The sequence below is a fragment of the Meleagris gallopavo genome, chromosome 9, assembly GCF_000146605.3.
Source record: "Meleagris gallopavo isolate NT-WF06-2002-E0010 breed Aviagen turkey brand Nicholas breeding stock chromosome 9, Turkey_5.1, whole genome shotgun sequence".
Classification (NCBI taxonomy): domain Eukaryota; kingdom Metazoa; phylum Chordata; class Aves; order Galliformes; family Phasianidae; genus Meleagris; species Meleagris gallopavo.
In genome coordinates, this window is record NC_015019.2 from 9,599,801 (window position 1) to 9,619,911 (window position 20,111).

At 35.9% G+C, this 20,111-nt stretch overlaps 1 long non-coding RNA gene across 3 annotated transcripts in view; it reads left to right on the forward strand.

Moving 5' to 3' along the window:
- LOC104912184 overlaps positions 1-11,603 on the forward strand; it is a 33,661-nt gene extending 22,058 nt beyond the window's left edge. For 2 of the 3 annotated variants that reach the window (XR_794451.3, XR_004160660.1), the window contains exons 4-5: positions 606-653; positions 4,795-5,409. This is a non-coding gene — a long non-coding RNA (uncharacterized LOC104912184). Of the gene's footprint in view, positions 1-605; positions 654-4,794; positions 5,410-5,908 lie in introns of those variants that run through there. The other variant, XR_004160661.1, reaches the window with a different exon arrangement.
- The last annotated feature ends 8,508 nt before the right edge of the window (positions 11,604-20,111 follow it).

The following is a 20,111-nucleotide window of genomic DNA, read 5'->3' on the forward strand; positions in this document are numbered from 1 at the left end:
GAAAGCAATTATAAAGGGACTTTGCTCAGCAGGTTATCTGACCATCAGACTGTCAAAGGTAGAGGTAATTTCCAAGGACATACCAATTTTCCCTTACTTTAATTTGCTCTTTTAAAGAGTAGTGATATGATGGGCAGATGTATGGCAGATTAATTGCCTAATGACAACCAAAGTGGCTGCAGTTCAGTGATGTGAGAAGTGATCCTGATATAAAACCTGCACCAGCAGAACTGTAGACTTAGGTGACCTAATGGGTCATTCTTATTTCTGATGCCCAGAATAAAGTTATAGAACACGTAAATCAATGTAATATCCTTCTAAGAGGGAAATGTTATAAATGATGTTAATTGTATATTGTAAATCCACAATGTAGAACTTAAAGTAGTTCTACTCTCTCTTACAAGATATGTCTAAATGCCAGTAGTTTTCATTTAGTGCAATGGAAATCTCAATGGCTAATCCAATGGCTTTAGAATCAAATTATTATTCATTTAGCTGGAGATGTAGAAGACTATAGTTGGAGTGGAAGATCATAGTTTCCTTACCCTTTATTATGTGGTTTTGATAATGAACTGTTATGTCACATCATGGTTTCATTTCTCTAGGCTCTGGAATGGCGCATTTCTGTATAAACTTCTCATGACTGACTTCAAGTGAGTACAAAAGAAATTGACATACTTCTCCCTTCCATTTGCAATATTCCCATAAGGAAAGAACCACTGCACAAAAATCACTGCTATCTGCTTTAAAATTAAGTAACACAGATCTCACCATAATGGTTGTTGCTGACATTTATTTATGGCAGAATAACCGTGACGGGATGCCATCAAAATTACTGCTGTGGCTGTGGGTGAGCACATGTCAAGTTTCTGCACCATGCATTGGATAAGTAATGCAAACTATCTAAGGGCACATTTGTAGGAAATGGCAAATGCAAAGCAACCCTTATACTGAAATGAAAGAGGATAGGAAACCATGGAGTTTTTAGCTTTAGCCAAGGCACTCCAATGTGATGTTCTGGTGCCTATTCACAGTAACTACTACTACTGCAACTCAAAGCACCTTCGGGGTGCAGATGGTTATGTTCAGAAAATGTATTAACATCATCTAACTAGAGGAGGAGAAAGAACCCATCTCCACAGTGAAGAGACAAGTCATGTGAGGATGAGACAAGTCATATGAATATGAGAACAACACTTTCTGTGATGGTGCCAGAGACATTTGGTGAAATGAGCAGAGCGTGTTTCAGCTCACAGAGAGAACTCACAGGGAGAAACTCATTCCAAGATCAGAGTAAACACCAAATTGATCTAAAAGAACAAGAACCTTGCAAAAGCTATTAAGTCAATGAAGCCATCATCTATGACACCTGTGTGCCAAAAAGCAAGGAGTGGAACCTCTGACATCGTTAAAGGAGACTCAATTGGTCACCCGTTACAGCGGTGGGAGAAATTAGTCTCTGAAATTGTTGAATTAGTATCAACATAGCATCCAAAAATTTCTTGGTTTGGAAAGATAGTGCACAATAAGGTATTGTGTAAATTGGCAGTGCATCATTTTATTGGACACTAATTTTCTTCCCAGCTCTGTCCAACAGAGTTTACCAGTTTTTTCCTGATCCCTCAAGGTAAACAGGTGCATCACAAATGATAGAACTCCACAATGTAATAAAAGTTCAGGTGGGAAATCCTTTACAGCAAGAGACATTTCCCAAGGCATTGCTATGGCAACAGATGATTTTTAGATGAACTCATTGAATTTTTACTATTCAAAGCTAAACTGAACTCTTGAACTTGCAACAATGAGTTTATAAATTGAACCCATTCTGAAGTATCCCAGGACCTGATGATACTCTTTGAAGTACACAGAAAGGGAATCTGTAATAAGCTTCCACCAACATTCAGTGCTACTCCATAACTGGTTATCTGCTCTTAGGCAGTGAAGAAGGAACAAGGAAGGGAGTCTCTGAAATAGCCTCTTAGTACTGAGTTTGGTTTGTGAAGTATCTGTAGCATCCCTTGATTAAGACTAAGAGTATTGCTTCACTGTCAAAAAGGGGAAAAGGCAAATACTCAAGGCATGATTATTTCACCGTGGTTCTTACTTCACATTGGCTAAACAAAATAGTAAATCAATGATAACTAAAGTTCTGATTTGAGGTAGCAGTTTAACTTAAATCTCACTAGCAGGTGTTGTGAAATGAGCTTCAAATCATCTTATTTGACTTAAAAGTTTGCTTCCTCTTTGATACATCCCTTCACTCCGGTAACAAGATCTAGGATTGTAATTGCCATTTTGAAGAAGTTTGAAGTTTGATTTTCAAAATCAGATGGTTGTCCATAGCTGCAATAATTCTGACTATTAAGGAATTGTAAACTTTAGGTATCTGGAGTCTCAGCTTATTTCTCAGGGTCTGGACAAACCACTTCACTTGTTCCAAAACAGCCTTGTTGTCAAGTCAGAGGTAGAAATGACAGATTCCCAAATGTTCCAGCAAAACTATGCTAAGAATCATGTATTTGATTCTACTCTAGAGGACACAAAGAAGTTGTTCTTGTTTTTCTGACCTTACTCATGGGTTTCCAAAGTTATATTTCTCCTTAGAACTCCCTGGGAATCCGTGAAATGAGAGTAAACTTTCTGAGACAAGAATGCTGTGATTTTCTATTTTATACCACACTTTAGTACTTCATTGTTTCTCTCAGTAGAGAATGTAGTGTGGAAATAACTTGTGTCTTCTTCAGCAGAATCATTTGTCTGCTTGACAACTATTCCCAACAGTTATTTTTATCAACTTGGATAATATTTCTGAATTTTATCTTTGCTATGTGGAAGCAAATTATAAATGTATGCTTTGAGATGAAAGATTCCCAATGACTTTACCAGATTTTAATTTTATATTATATAATCTCTCTTCTATAAATGACTAAGTCCCTTCTCCTTGGTCTCAAGGGACCATTGCTGAATCCCTTCACTTTTTAGAACTCTAATATCTTTCAGTCTGGAGAAAACATTAATAATGGAGTTGTGGAACTTTTTTTCTTAGACATAAATGGAAACAACAAAAAAAATTGTATTAAATACAATTAATTTGCAGTCACCACACTTATAATTAATGTTGGATTATCAGTCTTCTTGTCTTTGTTATTTTTCATTTATGTCTTTGCCTATAACTTTTCTCCCACAGTGTTTGGTTTTCCATTTGCAAATCCAGTTTTGCTAATAATATCACACACCACAAATTTTGATTCATCCATTGAAGAATGATTAAATAGACTTAGCACTCATAAGCAACTACTTCAAAGTATTCATAATTCTTTACTATCTGACTCTGGAAGAATATGACATTCTGAATGTCATTTTTACTTCTCACATGATATTTAGCTACATTTCCTTCTAACTCTAATTCAAATTCTCTGTCATGTAAAATCTAACAGGAAGGTAGGGAGACTGTAGCAGAATCAAGAATTAAATTATTTCTTCCAAGCATACTGGTTAAGAACTAATTTTTTTTTTTTTTTCCACAACATTTTGCTTTGCTACAATAGTGGTATTATGGAAAAAAAAAATAAATAAATTCTGCAACTGACTAGAGATCCTCTATAGGAACATATTTTTATTTTTTCCCAATTCCTAACCCTTTCAATTTTTACTTACTCTTCTTTTTATTTTTTGTGCACTGACTCATACCATAAGCTCAGAGGGTTCATATAGGTAAGCAGAGCTGGTAGTATAAAGGACACTATTCCTAATCACAGTCTCTAGGCATTCCTGCAGTACAAATCATGACATTCAGGATTCTTTTCTCCCTTGACTTGCTGCCATATCCAGACAATGGTTTATTATGAATCCTGCAAATTGCAGAACAACCTAGGAAAACTATCAAAGCACTGAGATGTTTTGACTGTAATCTCTTTGAGAGCTTGATTTTATCACCAGTATTATCAGAGTGCTAAGCATCTCACATGCTGGCTACTATCCCAAGGAACCTAATCCCCCATTTAAATCCTTTCTAACCAGATTTTAATTAGGCCGTGCTAATTTCTGTGTATGCATGCTCATATACAGAAATTACCATCATGCACACTCATGAGCACACATATATACACACATACGAAATTGTTTATTAAAAACTCTTTTATTTTTTTTTTTTCTACTAAACAAGCAGCTTCCACATGGCTTTAATTTCATGCTGGTAACACTGCACTACATATGCTCATTGCTTTATATATCCTGAAGCCATACCACATGGATCAAACATACTGCCAGCCTTCAGCACAGTACAAAAGGTACACAAAATAAAGATGATAAAACCAGCCTAAAGAAACCCTTTTGCTATCAAGGAAAGACAATGCTAATGTAGGCAATAATATTAATGAACGCTACTTGCGTATTTTTTCAGTTATATAAATATTTTAATAATTATATGTATGTATAATAAAATATCTTCCAAGATAGGATGGGACTGAGTAGAATTATACGTCAGAGGTACGTAGTCACATAAAGTGACTAAAGTCATAAAGTCACGTTCTGAAAAGGTTCTTTTTCAGAGTGGGATTTTCATAAGTTGTCAGATTTTGTTTGTAAACTAATACACTGCAATACCAAGGTCTTGAGAAAGGGTCTGGTCAAAATTAGAAGTTCCAATCTGGAAAGTTATTCCCCCCATAGAAAATTATTTTAAAATATGTATTTAAAAAAAGCAGCATTTTTTTTTTTTTTGAGGGACAACTTGTGATACTTTCTTTAAATGTCACAGTAAAGATTTTTATTTCCTTTACTCACTCCATTTAGGCAAGATACATGCAGAACCACTGAGGTGAGGAACTACTTTCTGTGGGAGCGGCAGCGTGGCTCAGGTGTGTCGACAAGTGCTTTAAAGGAAGAGCAAGATCATGGTTCATCACATAGAAGCCTACATGAATGATTACTTTTAAATTTCTTTGTTCTTGTTCGTGAAAATATTTCAAAAACTTTGGTAGGGAATGTAAGAAAGGCAGTAATGGCTTCATTTTTCTTAATACGGATACAGCGAGCTGCTGCTGATTTAGCTCTTTGAAGACTGGGATTTGAGTAGAATAGCTGGAAAAGAACCTTCAAAGGTTGTCCAGTCCCACTGCCTGACCACTTCAGCTCATGCAACTTGGACACAGTAACAAGAAAGTCAATGGTTCTGTTTAAAAGTGATTGATTTCATTTTTGAGGAGCCTAAAGGTCATCCAGGCATCTGGATATACAAATCCAGCTTTGGAAGAGCTACTCCTCGATGTGGAGGATGCTTTTGGATGGTTAGCCTTCTTGAAAATGTGTCACTGTACATAGTTTTCCTGAGATTTCTGGAAGAACTCAGCATGCTCCATGTACAGTTGATCTGCCCTAAGTAAATAAATGTGCTTAAAGGTTAAAAAAGAAAAATTTTTAAGGAAAAATATTGTATAGGGCATTTTTAAAAAGTACAAATCCTAACAATAGCTATGGTTCCCTGATTCTTGGTTGTTACTTATCGTAGGGGATTATTTTGCTTTATTCTGTGAATTGTCAGTCTCAGGAATTAACTGTTCATATTTTGATAAAAAATATGAGGTATTCCACTGCTTTGGTGTCATAGCTTATTTTGGTGGATTGTTTTACACCTTCCTTTCTATATGCTTTGGTGCTTGCATACTTGTTCTTCCACATTGTATACTCTATTTGCACTGTGATGTTACCAAATACCTAAGTATTTGTTACATGCATAGGACTTCTAGAAGTGTATTAAAAATGGAGTTTTCCCAGATGATCGTACTGCTGTAATTAAGTAAAAAGTGCTATTCCCAAGGTGTGCTTGATTCTGCTAGTATCATCAGTACTGCTGTTGAATAATCAAGTGTGTTTACAAACAAAAGTAGACTGGCTTTTGTTCTTCCAGAACAGCAGGGATAAATCTTCTCTGGATACAAAACAATGAAGATGTATGGAAGAAGAAGAATGGAATAATACATCAGCTGAATTCATGATCTCCATGATTATATGACAAAAGGAAAAAACTAAGGTAGGATTTATTAAGAAACATAAAATGGCAATCCATTTTCTACCTTTCCAGAGAGCTGCAAACCAAATACTTTTCCTGAGACTGAAGATGAAACAAGAGCAACAGATGTTGTTCCACTATTAGCAAATTAATTGAAAAATTAATACAGGGCCTTGTTCTTAAAGAAACAGGATCTTGTCAAAATTCCAAAATAGAATCATAGAACATCCCGAGTTGGAGGGGACCCACACAGATCATAAAATCTAGCTGCTGGTGTCACGTAGGACCACACAGAAATCAGACCTTATGTCTGACAGCATTGTCCAGAACTGCAGCAAGCTCAGAGGAGTTTTAAATATGCCTTTGCTTATTAGGAAGTATTAACATATATCAAATTTATTACTTGTTTATTCAAATATTTATTTATTTATTAACATATCTCAAATGCTACTTTTCTTCCACTACTGTTTTTCTTTTTCAGCCTCTCAAACAATTTCTCTGAGATCTCAGTCTACCGTGTTTTTTCAGTCATCTCTCATTCAATAAGACTTTGTGAAACACTGACTTGTTGGTCTCAGGAGGGAAGTCTTCCCTACTGTTGCCAGTGCTGCTGGTGTTTTATGGTAACAAGGACTAAGGGGAAAACACTTGTCAGTGGAACATCTTGATAAACAGTCCTTTTGCTTCTACAATTACCATATTTCTTCATTACCAGGAAATAGGCACTTGACAAACGTGATTTCATTGTTTACCCATTCTGGCTTTCAATTAGAACCAGAAAGCTATAATGCACATTAGAACACTGCTTAGTTGGGTTTGAAACTAGGCAACTAATTAATGACTAGACATTTGCACTTATTTATTTAAGACAATCTCCAGAGTCTTCAGCGACTGGTTTTTACGAAGATAATGGGCTTGTTAGAAAGCTAGAGTAATAGCATCTCCTTTTGGAGTTTTTTCCTTGCTCTTTAAATCATTTGTTATTATTTTCAATTTAAATACTTTTGTCTGGGTACCAGGTATTCAGTATAAGCATAGCATTTCTCCATGCATGGTAGACTGGATGTTGCAGTTTCCATGTTTTTTACCTGTTTTTACCTGTGTTTACAGCATTGTGGAGCTGCTGACCAAATCATGTTATCTGCACTGTTTCATTGTCATCATTTTTGCTTAGCTGCTCAGTACGGTTAGTCAGTTGCACTTTGTTGGGCTATCATCTGTTAATTCCTTTTATTAGTAGCTGATACACAAACTTAGTACCAAAGTATTGCTGATAAGTATTACAACATCTCTTGGCAGATCTTGAAGATAAAGCACTTTATCCAAAGTCATTTGAGTATCATCTTCTCTGGTTTCAGTCAAGAACTACTAATGAGCTACATGCATTTATTCTTTTGTGAAGTCTGTGTAAGCAAAGGCTGAAATCATGATCAGTCATGACAGAAGATTTTATCACACTGAAACGTGCGTGCTCAGGCATTGGAAAGAGGAGAGAACCTTAGGTGGGTGCAATGGGGGAAGATAGAACAACTGACTGGCAGCATCAGCAAGTCAGACTCAGTTAAAGTGATCATTTGATAATATCAGATTAGGCATAAGTTTCCCTCATGACCTCCCAACGCAATAACGATACATTTCAAGCCAGGTTTTTTTTAATGGCTGTAAGTGAAAGCTTTTTGCCTTTTATCTTAAGCTGGTTAAAATTCAGGATGACTTATTAGATCAATGGACAGCACTTGTTTATGAAACAGGGGAAGTATAACAGCACTGCCATGCAGTAAATGCATTTATTTGCAATTGAAATGCACTGTATAAAGTGTGTTCTACTTCATATACCTTAAGGTATGAGGAGAGGTCATTTTAAGCAGCCAGTAATTAACAGCACATGAAAATATAAGAATCCAGACAACTTCTCAAAATACATTAGATGCTTAAATCTCTATTATTTTCAGTGAGATTTAAGCACATAATTTAGAAAAATCTGTGTTTACTTATTAAGTTTTTAAAAAAATTCCTCATATTTCTTATCTTTCAGTTAGCAAAAAGCTACACATGCATTTGCGTGTTGCACAGATTCCCATTCACACAGTCTTTTTAAGGGTGTGTTCATGAATACACATATAAAATGTATGTATATATGAAAATATGCTATTATTTTATATTAGTACATGGCTGAGCATATATGCTAACACTATGCAAAATAAGGTAGGCCAGCTACTAACAAATGTTTTAAGATAAAAGTCACATTTTCATCATACTTTGTGTCTGTATGCATTACATATATCCACTGTCCCTTTTTTAGACTTAAGTGACTCATTTTGTTTTGAAGTTGCTCATTCATTTACATAGCTGAAGGTTGTGCTGATACCCCTCAGAAACGTAACTTCCTCACATGAAGAACATTTCATATGTTTTTAGCATAAATAATGTGGTCATTACTCCTAAGTGACACACATTGCTTATTAATAGGGCTAAAAATAACCTTTTAAATACCCAAAATGCAATTATGGAAATAATACAGAAATAATCACAACATGACCATTTATGCAATTTAATTGAGTTATTCAGTGAACTGCTAGAATCATATGGCTGTAAGACAGCATCATGCTTTGCAGCCACATCTGTTGTCATTAATCTAACTTCCACTGAAATGCATGGGAAGACATCCTCTTGGTTCCACCAGAAATTACACTGATTTCTGTTGATTTCATTAGGAAATGAATTCTTATCAACATGCTGAGTGAAATTCAAGACTGCAACCTCATAAGTTACCTGGTGTTTTTTCAGAAGTTTGATAACGGCCTGTGTCTTCCAGTTGGTCATAATTATAAAACAAGAGATTAAATTCTGTTCACATCACACATTTCTGCAAGAGAAAATGAAATGCAAGAAGTTGATCTTGTGATTTGTAATAGTTTGTTGTTATAATCCCTCTGCTGTTGCGTGTAAAGACATAGAGGTTTTCAAGAAAATGCTAAGTGTGGCACTGAGACACATGGTTAGAGGGCATGGTGGGGATGGACTGATGGTTGGATTGAATGATCTTAGTGATCTTTTCCAACCTTAATGATTCTATGATTCTGTGATAAATTCCTTTATGAAGTAGACCTCAATGAGGTAATCTGGCTTCTTTCAAATCACGTTTATTTAAAATATAAATCTGAAATATTTCTGATATAAAAGAAGTTAGGAAGTATTCCCTATGGAAATACCCATCCATAGATATTATTTTGAGTTACAAAATATACATAAACAGTTGGAATCTACACTTACTTTTTCTAAAGCATCTTATTTATGGAGAGAAGAAGAAGTTCTGATAGAAAACTCTGATTTTAAAAACTGGAGTAGGGTGGGAGACAGCCTACAGCAGCTGCTGAGTGAGAATATCTTTTAAGACATAGCAAATGATAAGTGCATTAAGAAATCTCAGGGGAAGATGGGTGTGGTTTAGGAACTTAATCAACTGAATATGGACTCAAGTTTCCTCCATGGAACATGGCCAAAGCTTTACTTCTTGAGATGTTTCTTGACCTTGAATGCAACTTCACTGAGACACACAACTGAAAGACCATCAGTTTTCAGGTAGGGACACATGTATATCTTGATCTTAATGGCAACTGCACATGCTACAGGGATCCTAAACTGATAACAGGTATAATAAGCTGCTGTTTAAACATGAAGGAATTGAACTGTGAGTCACTTCTTAAGTTGCTGCACTTAAGATAAAAAGTTCAAAATTTCACTTAGGATAACAAAGAACACTACAGGAAAACTTTTCACTTGAAAGATAGTGTTGGATTCTGCACTTTTTCATGTAGAACTACTTCATCATAATTTTAGAATATTTTAAAACTGAAAACAAATTGGGCAGCAAATTGTCCTAATGACGTTTAAATATCATATTTATATGTTATTGGAAAATTGACAAGTTAGGAGCTACTAAAAACACCTGTGCTATTCGAAACTGCCCACACAGTTGTCCTAGATTTGCTTCTTCCTGCATACAATGCCCTCTGCAGGGCAAACTCCATCAAGTATAGTCTGCATTGTTTTTTTCATTAAGAACATGTACTTCAATTTTAAAAAGTATTTCAGAGGGAGCGGAAGTTTTGATATTCTAGCACTGTAACTTTAACCTCTTACATTAGAATAGCATTGTCCTGGACAAAAATATTGTCAGTAATACAGGACAGCTGTGGTATCTGAATAGTTTTTATGTTTAGCTTCTTATTTTTAGGTCATGATTGGAAAAGACCTAATTCTGGAAGCAAAGGAGAACAAAATGCAATAATAGAGGTCAGTAAGTAGCCATAAAAAGAAAGAAACATAAATTTAGTGGTGAAGCAGTGGAAGAAAGATAATGTTGCAAGAATACATGCAATGGTAAATTGTGAAAGGAGAAAGGAAATATACATATTAGTGAAGACAGAGTCAGCAGGAAGGAATCCCAACTTTGGCCACACTGCAGCAGTAAAACTACAGATGGACTTTCTTACCAAGGCTATTGGAAAAGGACACAATATTTCTCTGATTTTTTATTGGGTGAGGAAATCTTAAGTCTTTCCATTAACTTCATCTAACCCTTCCAGCTCCCATCAATGAGAAATAATTTTAGTTAAATGTGAGTTTTACAGGATGGTATCTGAAAAAATTGCACTGACTATAACATCTGCAATGGTAGAGCATCAGTTAGAGAAGTGATTCTCTTAGTTTTTCCCACTCTCAGCCAATTCTTCATGTCATCTTATTCCACCTGCTATCAAAGCCTGAAGTGCTGCTGCTGTGCACAGGCAACGGTAGCAAAAGTAGGAATTTTAAACAGATCCTAGAGATTATTCACAAAAAACAAAAAAAACAAACAAACAAACAAAAAAACCCACAACAAAACAGAGTATTAAAATGTGTAACAGGCAGTGCCAGAAATCTGAATTATTCTATGTTACATACATAAATTAATGCAACAAAATCCAGTGTTTAACCTGGTTGAACTCAGACCATTTGATGTATATCCCACTTGTAGTGAATGGCTAGCAAGTAGAAAACAGGCCAGAAATTATTTCCATTTCAAACTTACATGCACTTAAAATAGACAATTAAGTGGAAGAATATTCATCATATTTGCTAGGAGTTACAATAGTTATTTAAAATCATTAATTAAACCATTTTGAAGGATAGATACAGAAACAACTTGGAGAGAAGAGATATAAGTATGGAAAAACAGAGATCATATTGGTTATTATTAATGAAGAAAGCCATAGTTTCCTTACCCACCCAGCCCACTCCCAGTTGTTCTGCTGTTCTGTATTTTAAAATGGTCAGGAAGTGAATTTCCATTCAGTTCTTCCTCATAACTCCTGATCACCTGTAACTTAACCACCCAGGCACTAACAAACAAATAAACAGAGCTTTTACCACTGCCTTCCTTGTTTATTTATTTGTTTGTTTTTCCCACCCCATAAGTGATTATGTGCTTGCATGAAAGAGACAATTTTTTAAAATGAAAGAATGAAACATCTCTGGGTGAGAAACAGCTTCAGCTGTTATGAAGTCGGTACTCCTAAGCAGCACTGCACCCTGATGCTCATCCAGTGTTTTAGAAAGTGGAATAGGAGTTCTGTCATCGACTGTACTGCAAAGATCATTTCTCTGCATTTTTGAGGAGAGAATTCAGCTCTGAGTATTAGAAAAAAAGAAGCAATTTTTACCCTGCACAAATATATCATTTGTTTTCTTTTAAGAAGTGGTGGGTTGGCAAGTGTCCTGCTCCTGTAGCACATGGATTCCACCTTTATTAGTACCCTACTTCCTTCTCTTTCCCAGTGTAAACAAGCAAAAACAAAGCAAAACACCAGACAGCTGAATTTCAGTGCTTCACAGTTTGGTAAAGCAACTAATACACAAATATATAGCCAAATATGTATGATATAGAGTTTGAGCTCTAGAAAATAGTAAGGGACATGAATAAATTTAGGCTAACAGCTATTTTCATCTACTGGAATTTCATATATTCTGCTTCAGTAGGCAAATACTTCTACTTAAAGACTTGTAGATTTAGGAAATGCACCCTTAACAGAATAGACTAAAATCCTCCATACAAAATGTCCCCAAAATTTAAAAAATTCAGTGTGCATCTGAACTTCCTTTTTTAGGCTCTTCACATAAACAAAACCTGTCCAAAAAGAAATGAAATATATTTGTACTAAATGGAAAAACCTCACTAATTTCTAGCATCTGCAGTGTGAGTGAGCATTGTACTCTTCCATGGTTCTGCAGTGAGCCACATATAAATTTGTCCAGAATATCACAATAAAGGGGGAAAAATATAATTAAATAATTCAATATTTTTTCAGTGCTGTGTTTTATTTGCAAGGAGGAGATCTTAATTTTTGTGTCTGAGAACAGTATTTCATCAGTCTGCTTTGGCTCTTGATGAAACATAGTTGCAAATGAGGATCATGTACTGGTCAGCATATTTTAAGTCTCTTCTGTAGAGCAGCCTAAATTTCTCCTATTCAGCTTTTACTGCTTTCCATTCTGGGGATGCCACATCATTATTGAATTGCTGAGTTTCATTCAAACAAGAATTTTTTTTTACTCACAGCCATGCTGCCTTTCATATTAAGAACCATATGAATTTTGCAGGCTGTTGTTGTCAGGAGGGAAGGAAGAATTTCCTTCTGTTACCTCTTGCTGGCATGCCTTTCCAGAATGAATCAACCTTGTTACCGTTTTGTTTAGCAGAACCACTCTGGAGCCCTTAATCCAGGATAATTTCTGTCTCTAGACACTCCCTCCTTTTTTCCAGAAGAGAGTGAGAAGAGAAAAACGAACCCGAGCTCTTTTACTCAGGGATTATGCAGAGCTTGTACCATAAGAGTAATTTTTACCTCTGACTATTCTAAAGGAGAGGCTTATAAGACTTTCTGGGTTACAGATGTATAGCTTGGAAACAGTAACCCTTTTGTCTTCAAAATGAGGGAATCTGAGTGCAGTTCCAAATACAAAAGTGGAAGACTGTGGACCATACTTTAAATTTAAATGTAAATGACAGAAGGTCTGCATTTGTCCTAAATAATGCCCACTGGAATGTAGCTCGTGGTCATTTCAACACATTTGCATGTAAAATTACATGCCCTTTCGATCATTACTTAAGTCTGTCATCTTTGATGCAAAGTAATACAGACATTGTCTTGAAAATATTTTCTGTAGTTAAAAATATTTGTCCCAACATTTTCCCTTTGCTTCAGTTTCCTTGATTGCTGTAGAGGAGATTTCAGCTTAGCAACTTGCCCCAGAATTAAATTTTATCTCTAATTTCAAGTCACTCTCAAACTACAGGGAAGTGTTTTATCATCCACAAAGTTTTCATGTCTGCACTGAACATCCAAGAAATAATTTTATGTGAATAATTTTACTCTGGCATTCTGGATTTGTTTCTCATTTCAGTCCAAAGCTGAACCGTAAGCAAAGCTTTGGGAATAGAGTTTGGATGCCCACATTCTAAGTGTATATCAGTAAACAATTGCAAAGGAACATTTTATTAAACAGTAGAATATCCTGAGATGGAAGAGACACACAGGGATTGATGAGTCCTAATCCTGACTCCATACAGGACCATCCAAAATGAAATGAAAGGGATGTAATTTTGTTAAAAGAAAATACATCATGGAAAATATCTCCAGAAATACATTAGTGATATTTACTTGGTATTGGTTTGATGTAATGAATTTGTTATAAATTTGCACTTGATATCTTAAGACAGATCAATAAAGCAGAGAAAAATCTAATGTTTTCAAGAGGGGAGAACAGAGCCATTTTGGGGAAATATGTTTTGCAAGCTGGAAAAACAGAATAGATTCACCAAGCTGACAGGAGGAGCAGAAAAATTCTCCCCACCTGTTTTCCTCTCTGTTCCTCTCCCTTGGCATGCTGCAAAATATATTTTGTACAAATGGGCTTCAAAAACCTCCTGCTGCTTTTAGAATGGGTATATATTGCTGTAAAATTCAGGTCATGTTTGTTCAGGATTTGTATAAAAGTAAAAATAATACACATTCAATTTTTTTGTGTGACTGCAATCCCAGAGAGATAACTTCAATTTCTTGGTGTCTTTGGCCCTCCCAGGCTGCTGGTATATTCTCAGGGACCAGCCAAAGAAACACAAACCAGCAGCTTAGATCCAGAGACAAGAATAATAGTGGTTCAGCATCACACAGTCACATATCCCCATGAAAATTAATTTCACAGCTCTTGTGAGATGACTGTGAAGTCTCACAACTGCAGCCTAATTGCAGCCTTAAAAATACATGACATGAATTACATTTCTTCCTAATGTATCACTACATCACTTTATTTCATCAGTATCTGGAATGCAAAAGTAAATTCCCTTTTTATCTCTGAGTGCACATTGTTTTGACATTTCAAAGATTCCACAGGTGTTTTTTTTTTTTTTTAATATCACATTATACATATCACATATAGGAAATGTTTGATTTATATTTTCTTTGTCAGTCAATATTTTCCGAGTACTTGGTATGAATGGGAAACTAGTGACTTCCAACATTATTCATTTACAGAAATCATTCAAATTTCAAATTCAAATTCAGTGACTGAACTCTTCAAAATAATCTCTGCTCCCTTTTCACTCCCTAAGGAAAAATAAATAAATAATACAAACTCAAAACAAAACAGCAACAAAAAAAATCCACCTCGTTACTTCGCTCTTTCCCAGTTCTGCTTCATACACTAAGCTTGGATTTTTCACTGCAAACAGACTTCAGTAATGTTTTGTTTGATTCTCAGAGGCCCTGATCTTCAGCATTTTGAGGATTAACACCTGTACCTATGTTTTTCCCTATTCCAAGGGATGGAACACCTCCCCTGCGAGAACAGGCTGAGAGAGCTGCGACAGAGCAACCTAGGGAAGAGAAGGCTCAGGAACACCTGAGAGCAGCCCTTCAGTTTTTAAAAGGAAGTTTGTATGAAGCAAAGGTATAGTACTGAATTCCTCCATGCATCCATTGACATGCTTGCTGAACATTTTTGGAGACCAAACAGTGGATGTGAGCACAGTGAAGAGGTGGGTGCTGTGTTTTAGCAGAGGTGACAGCAGCAGTGGGTTACCTCTGCTGGTGCAAATTGTTATGAGTGTGGCATGCAGGCTGTTGTTCATCGCTGGTGAACATGCACAACTGATGGTGGTGACTGCTAAAAAATAATGTTTTGTTCTGAGAATTTGTTCTATCAAACAGTGTTATTGTGCTCTTTGTATCTGTTGTATTTTCTGTGGAAATAAGTAGGAGGCATTACTTTTGGAGCCACCTACATACTTTTAAACAAGGAAGTGCTACAGAGCTTCACTAATAAGCACGTCATTGCATCAAAGTTATTTTTGATTTGTCTTGCAGCATTCATTCATAGGCTGTCAGTTATGCATGTTTGTTCTTTTTAGCTGCTTTCATCTCACTAAAGCTGCCAAAACTAAATGAACAGAAAACAAATAAAAAGAGTTTTCCATCCCAATTCTATGCTTATTTTGCTATCTATTTGACCCTAACTGCAGCAGTGACATGCCTAGTCTTGAAAAACAATTAATGAAAAGGCCAACAGAGTCTAGCACCAGTGAGAATAACTGATTGTTTTTTCTTTTTCTGTACTGTGTTCTGCAGGAAATATAAATTAGAATTGTAATGGGCAGGTTGATAGAACTGACCTAATAATTTAGCTGTCAGGCTATTCACAAGTGTGGAATTCTCTCAGAAACCCTTTTCTTCTCCTTTTGTTTAGCAGAATCTCAGCTGGGTTTCCCAGAGTAGAAATATCATTCTGTTTTCTTCTCTTTCAGTGTTACTGTCTTCTTGTCTCAGTAGGGAACAGCTTAGTTCAAAGGCATATTAATACCATACATCAGTTTTGTGCTTTTTTTTTTTTTTGTACTATTGGTCTTAAAAGTAAATTAAAAAAAAAAAAAAGAAACCACTCATGACTACAGCTGATTTACAGTATTTCTGAAAAAGAAAAGGATAAAGAATCTTTGGACTCAGCTATACACATAGAACTGCTTCTTTTGCCAAATAATTTCAGTGTTGGTTGTGTTGGTTTGTATCAGCCAGTCTATAAAAGATGTATCTCCTCAGACTCTTCTGTGTTGATTTGTTAGTATTTCATAAAAGACAAAGATAAAAATATTCATATTGGGAATTCTGAGCAAAATCTTCTAAGGACTGTTACATCCCCATCTTGTTTAACATATTGAATAGCAACAAGTCACAGAAAGAATTGTTTCACTTGCTTCTACCTGTCAGATTTTTTTAAGGGAAGAAGTCTGAAATACGGAGCACTGATAAAAATTAATTACTGAATGATAATGATAACGATATGCTGCTGGATAGTTAGGCAGTACTTTGAGACATTGATAAGACAGTAAATATCTCTGAGATGATTGATTCTTTGGGCTTGAATCTCTGTAACTCAGATCCTGCTCAAAATGTAAAGACAGACATGGATGTGTTAAGAGAATGTATAAGACCGTGAGGAATTCTGACATTGCAATAGCAAAATAAGTAAAAATAGCATTAGCTGCATAAAGCAGTTAGAATTCTCATTCACCAAACAATGTATTTTAGTCTCCTCTTTATGCTACAATACTTCTTTAATGATGCTGCAGTGGAGATTGTTGATTATACCATAGAGTTGTTTTTTTTCTAAAAGATGTTTGGATTGCCAGCTCAAAACACCGAAGTGCTGCTTAAATTCAACAACCAACTACAGGTGAGCATTTGGACAAGTCTTATCCCAGACTGAACAAACTGTGGACTATTTATGTTACAGCAGCTCCTTGGAGCACAAATGATAGGTCAGTACCCTAACTGAGAAGATGCTGCAGAGATATGTACAACGTCTTCCAAAATGACAGTAGTGCCATAGAGCACTTTCCAGTTGTGACTATCAAAAAGATGGAAAACAAGTCAGATCATGAGTTAGCTATCAAAACTCCACTGCATTATGAAGATCATAGTACTAAGGTATTAATGTCATGCTGTACTGAATTGTTATATACCATGCTGTCATTAGCAAATTATCGAAGCTTTTCTTACTTATGAATTAAGCAATATAATTAACTTCCATTGTAAATGAACCGCAAGAAGAGCATTGCATAACATTCATTACTTGTGTGAATTTGAAAACAAGAAAACAGCGGTAGACTCAACTATGAAGTATTTCCATTGCTGCACTGGTACCCAAAAGTATCTTTCCAAGTTAAAGCACTGGAATTTGTATGAGAATGCTACAGGGGGGATACCAAATGTACTCATTTGTAGGTTTGATTTTTGGAAACACCGCAGTCATTGTATAGTGATGCAAGTAATTCAGTTTTAGGAGAGTCTATTTCTTCCCAGATAATTTCTGTGTTTGCAGTGTTAGGTATTCTTTGTGAATACAGGATCTTAATTCATACAGTTCGAACAGAAATCCTCACTGAAACAAAAGCTATCATGGGTCTGGCAAATACAGCCCACATTTTCTCATTTAAGTATATTAATAGTACCCAGACATAAATAACTCCTCTATTTAATTCAGATATGATAACATTGTTATCTTAGCTTACTTGTGGCTTGACATACAATCAACTGAGATACAAAAGAGGAAACACAATGAGTTCTTAGGAAAGCTAATCATTCCACAAGGTAACTGAATTCAGATGCCCTCTTCCCAAACACTCTTAATGTCCTATTTCAGTAGAAGCAGCTGGGCTGTTGTGGGGGATCTATTAGGCTGGGGCTTGAAATGGTGATTGAGCACCTGGTGAAGGTGTGTCTGGTGTGTCTGGCCAGGGAGCACAGGCAAACTGCTTGCACCTGTGTTTTCCATGTGACTAGAAGGGGTGGACCCAGGGTGAGGCCCCCCCAAGCTCATATAAGGGCCAGCCACTGAAAAGACAGCATCTCTTGGATGTATGTTGCGTGCTGAGTGGGTGTGCTTTATACCCAGAGAGGTCCTTCAGCACATGGGTGAGTTCAGCTCTTCTTTCTGTATCTAACTATCTGCTCTACCTGCAAGTACTTTGCCTGCTATTGCCAAGGACTTGTCAGAAGTGGTTTTGCTTCTTTGTGAGCAGGGCAGCTGTATTAAGGTTATCAGAAATGATTCCAAAGAGTTCTGGCGATTCTTTATTGGTAGGACTTCTCCCTAATTAGGATTTGTACACTGCCAAGTGTACAAATCAGAATTATTTGGTATTGCCTGTGTGAAGATTAAAATGATTAATGCTGGTAAATATATTGCTTTAAACTTTATAAGCACCACTTAACCTTTTATATTTTATTGCCTACAGTTTCTTAGATTAACGTTACAGTTTGATCTCTTGAATTTAGGCAGTTACAGAAGTTTTATTTTATTTTTACTGAAATAAATACTTGAAGGAGAACTAGAATACAGTTCTTCTAATCTGTAGCTGAACACTCAAGGCATTAAGCAAGACAGTATTTTCTCTCTCTTTTCCTGCGTTTTGCACAAGCTTGTCTATAACTCACCCTCTGAGCAAGTCTACAGATTTAATTGCCTTGTATGGCTGAGGTAAGAAAGATGTAGATCCTTGATTCTGCCAAGACTAGAACTGACACAATGCTGGTTTTAGTGTGATCAAATATATTCAGGCTACCCAGAACAAAACTTCAGAAGGCATGATTTAAAAAAAAACACAAAACACCAACCTATCCATCCCGTGAAGTCTTGGCATTCTAGGTGGGAATGGTCATGCAGTTTGGAGAACTAAAACTTGCATTTTAGGTGGTTCAAGAGACAAACACATTTTAATGTCTGGAAAGTTCATTAGAAGTCAAAGGATGAAGATGATTGAAAGTAAGAATTTAAATTTATTAATCTAATTAATCTTCTATGCCCTGAGGGCCTGAAGAGGAGTCTGTACACTTCAAAGGGATTTTCAGTTTTGAGGGACACATAATGCAGATTTAAACCTGACTCAGATGCATGTAATTATAGTCACCAAGTACTCATAGCATACAACGATATCTCAGTAGCTGATGTGAAATCACTCTAAGTTCTCCAAACTCAGTATAGTTTTCACTAGGCTGCTCTTAGTACATGAATGAGTCATTAAAATGTTCATGCTGAGAATTCTAGCAGACTTATGAATCACTTTGTAAAAACAGGCATTCAGATTTTAGCATCTTATTGTGGTATTTACTGTAAGAAGTTTGTTACTGCAACAGCGATGGTAGAACATTCGTAGCAAACAATCTGCTTTCATGGAAACAATTCCCTGTTCTGTCCCTTAGTTGCAGAATGATCTGGAGCATCGTTAGCTGTGATTGCACTTTGGGTTCTTCACGCATAAAACTGTACTGGAATATTATTCCCTATGCCTCAAAAGTATTCTAAGACCTATAAAATCTTTGCAAGTATACACAAATGCATGTATAAGGAAAGATGCCCTGGTATTTCCTTTAGCATCCCTATTATTACTTGGCATTTCCAGAAACTATTCTCAGAGGTTAGTACCAGTAATAGTGCAACTGGGATGCCTTTGCCTTCGGATTTAGCTGATGATATCTAAATATAAACCCCTAGAACAGACAGAACTACAGAATTTTAAATTCAGGTGCAGATGGCAGTGGGTGGAAAGGAGAAAACAGTTGGGATGGAAGCAAAATAAAATCATGTGCACAACAGGAACCTTTCACTGGTTGTTCACTAGAAAGCCACGGTGTTAAACATTCTCTCTCACCATGTGGTGTAGTGCATATCAATGTTTTGTTGTATACTGAAGATCCTTTGGCCCTATAGATGAATAAATGCCTGTAATTTCTGGTGATAAAGAAAAATGAGTGGTAAGAAAGAATTTTGTATATTATAACTACACAGTACAATTCAACATATGCTGAAACTGTTATTTCAGGATTCCTATGCACATGTAGAACTATCTCAGTGTTATTTTCAGAAATTATTTTAATAGCTACAGAACAATAATAAATACATAGCATTATCCTACTAAATGTTTTTTTTTTCAGTTTTTACTAATAATTTTTTTAAACATTGAAGTCATAGAATACTTGATTAAGTGGTACTGGGGCTCATCTTA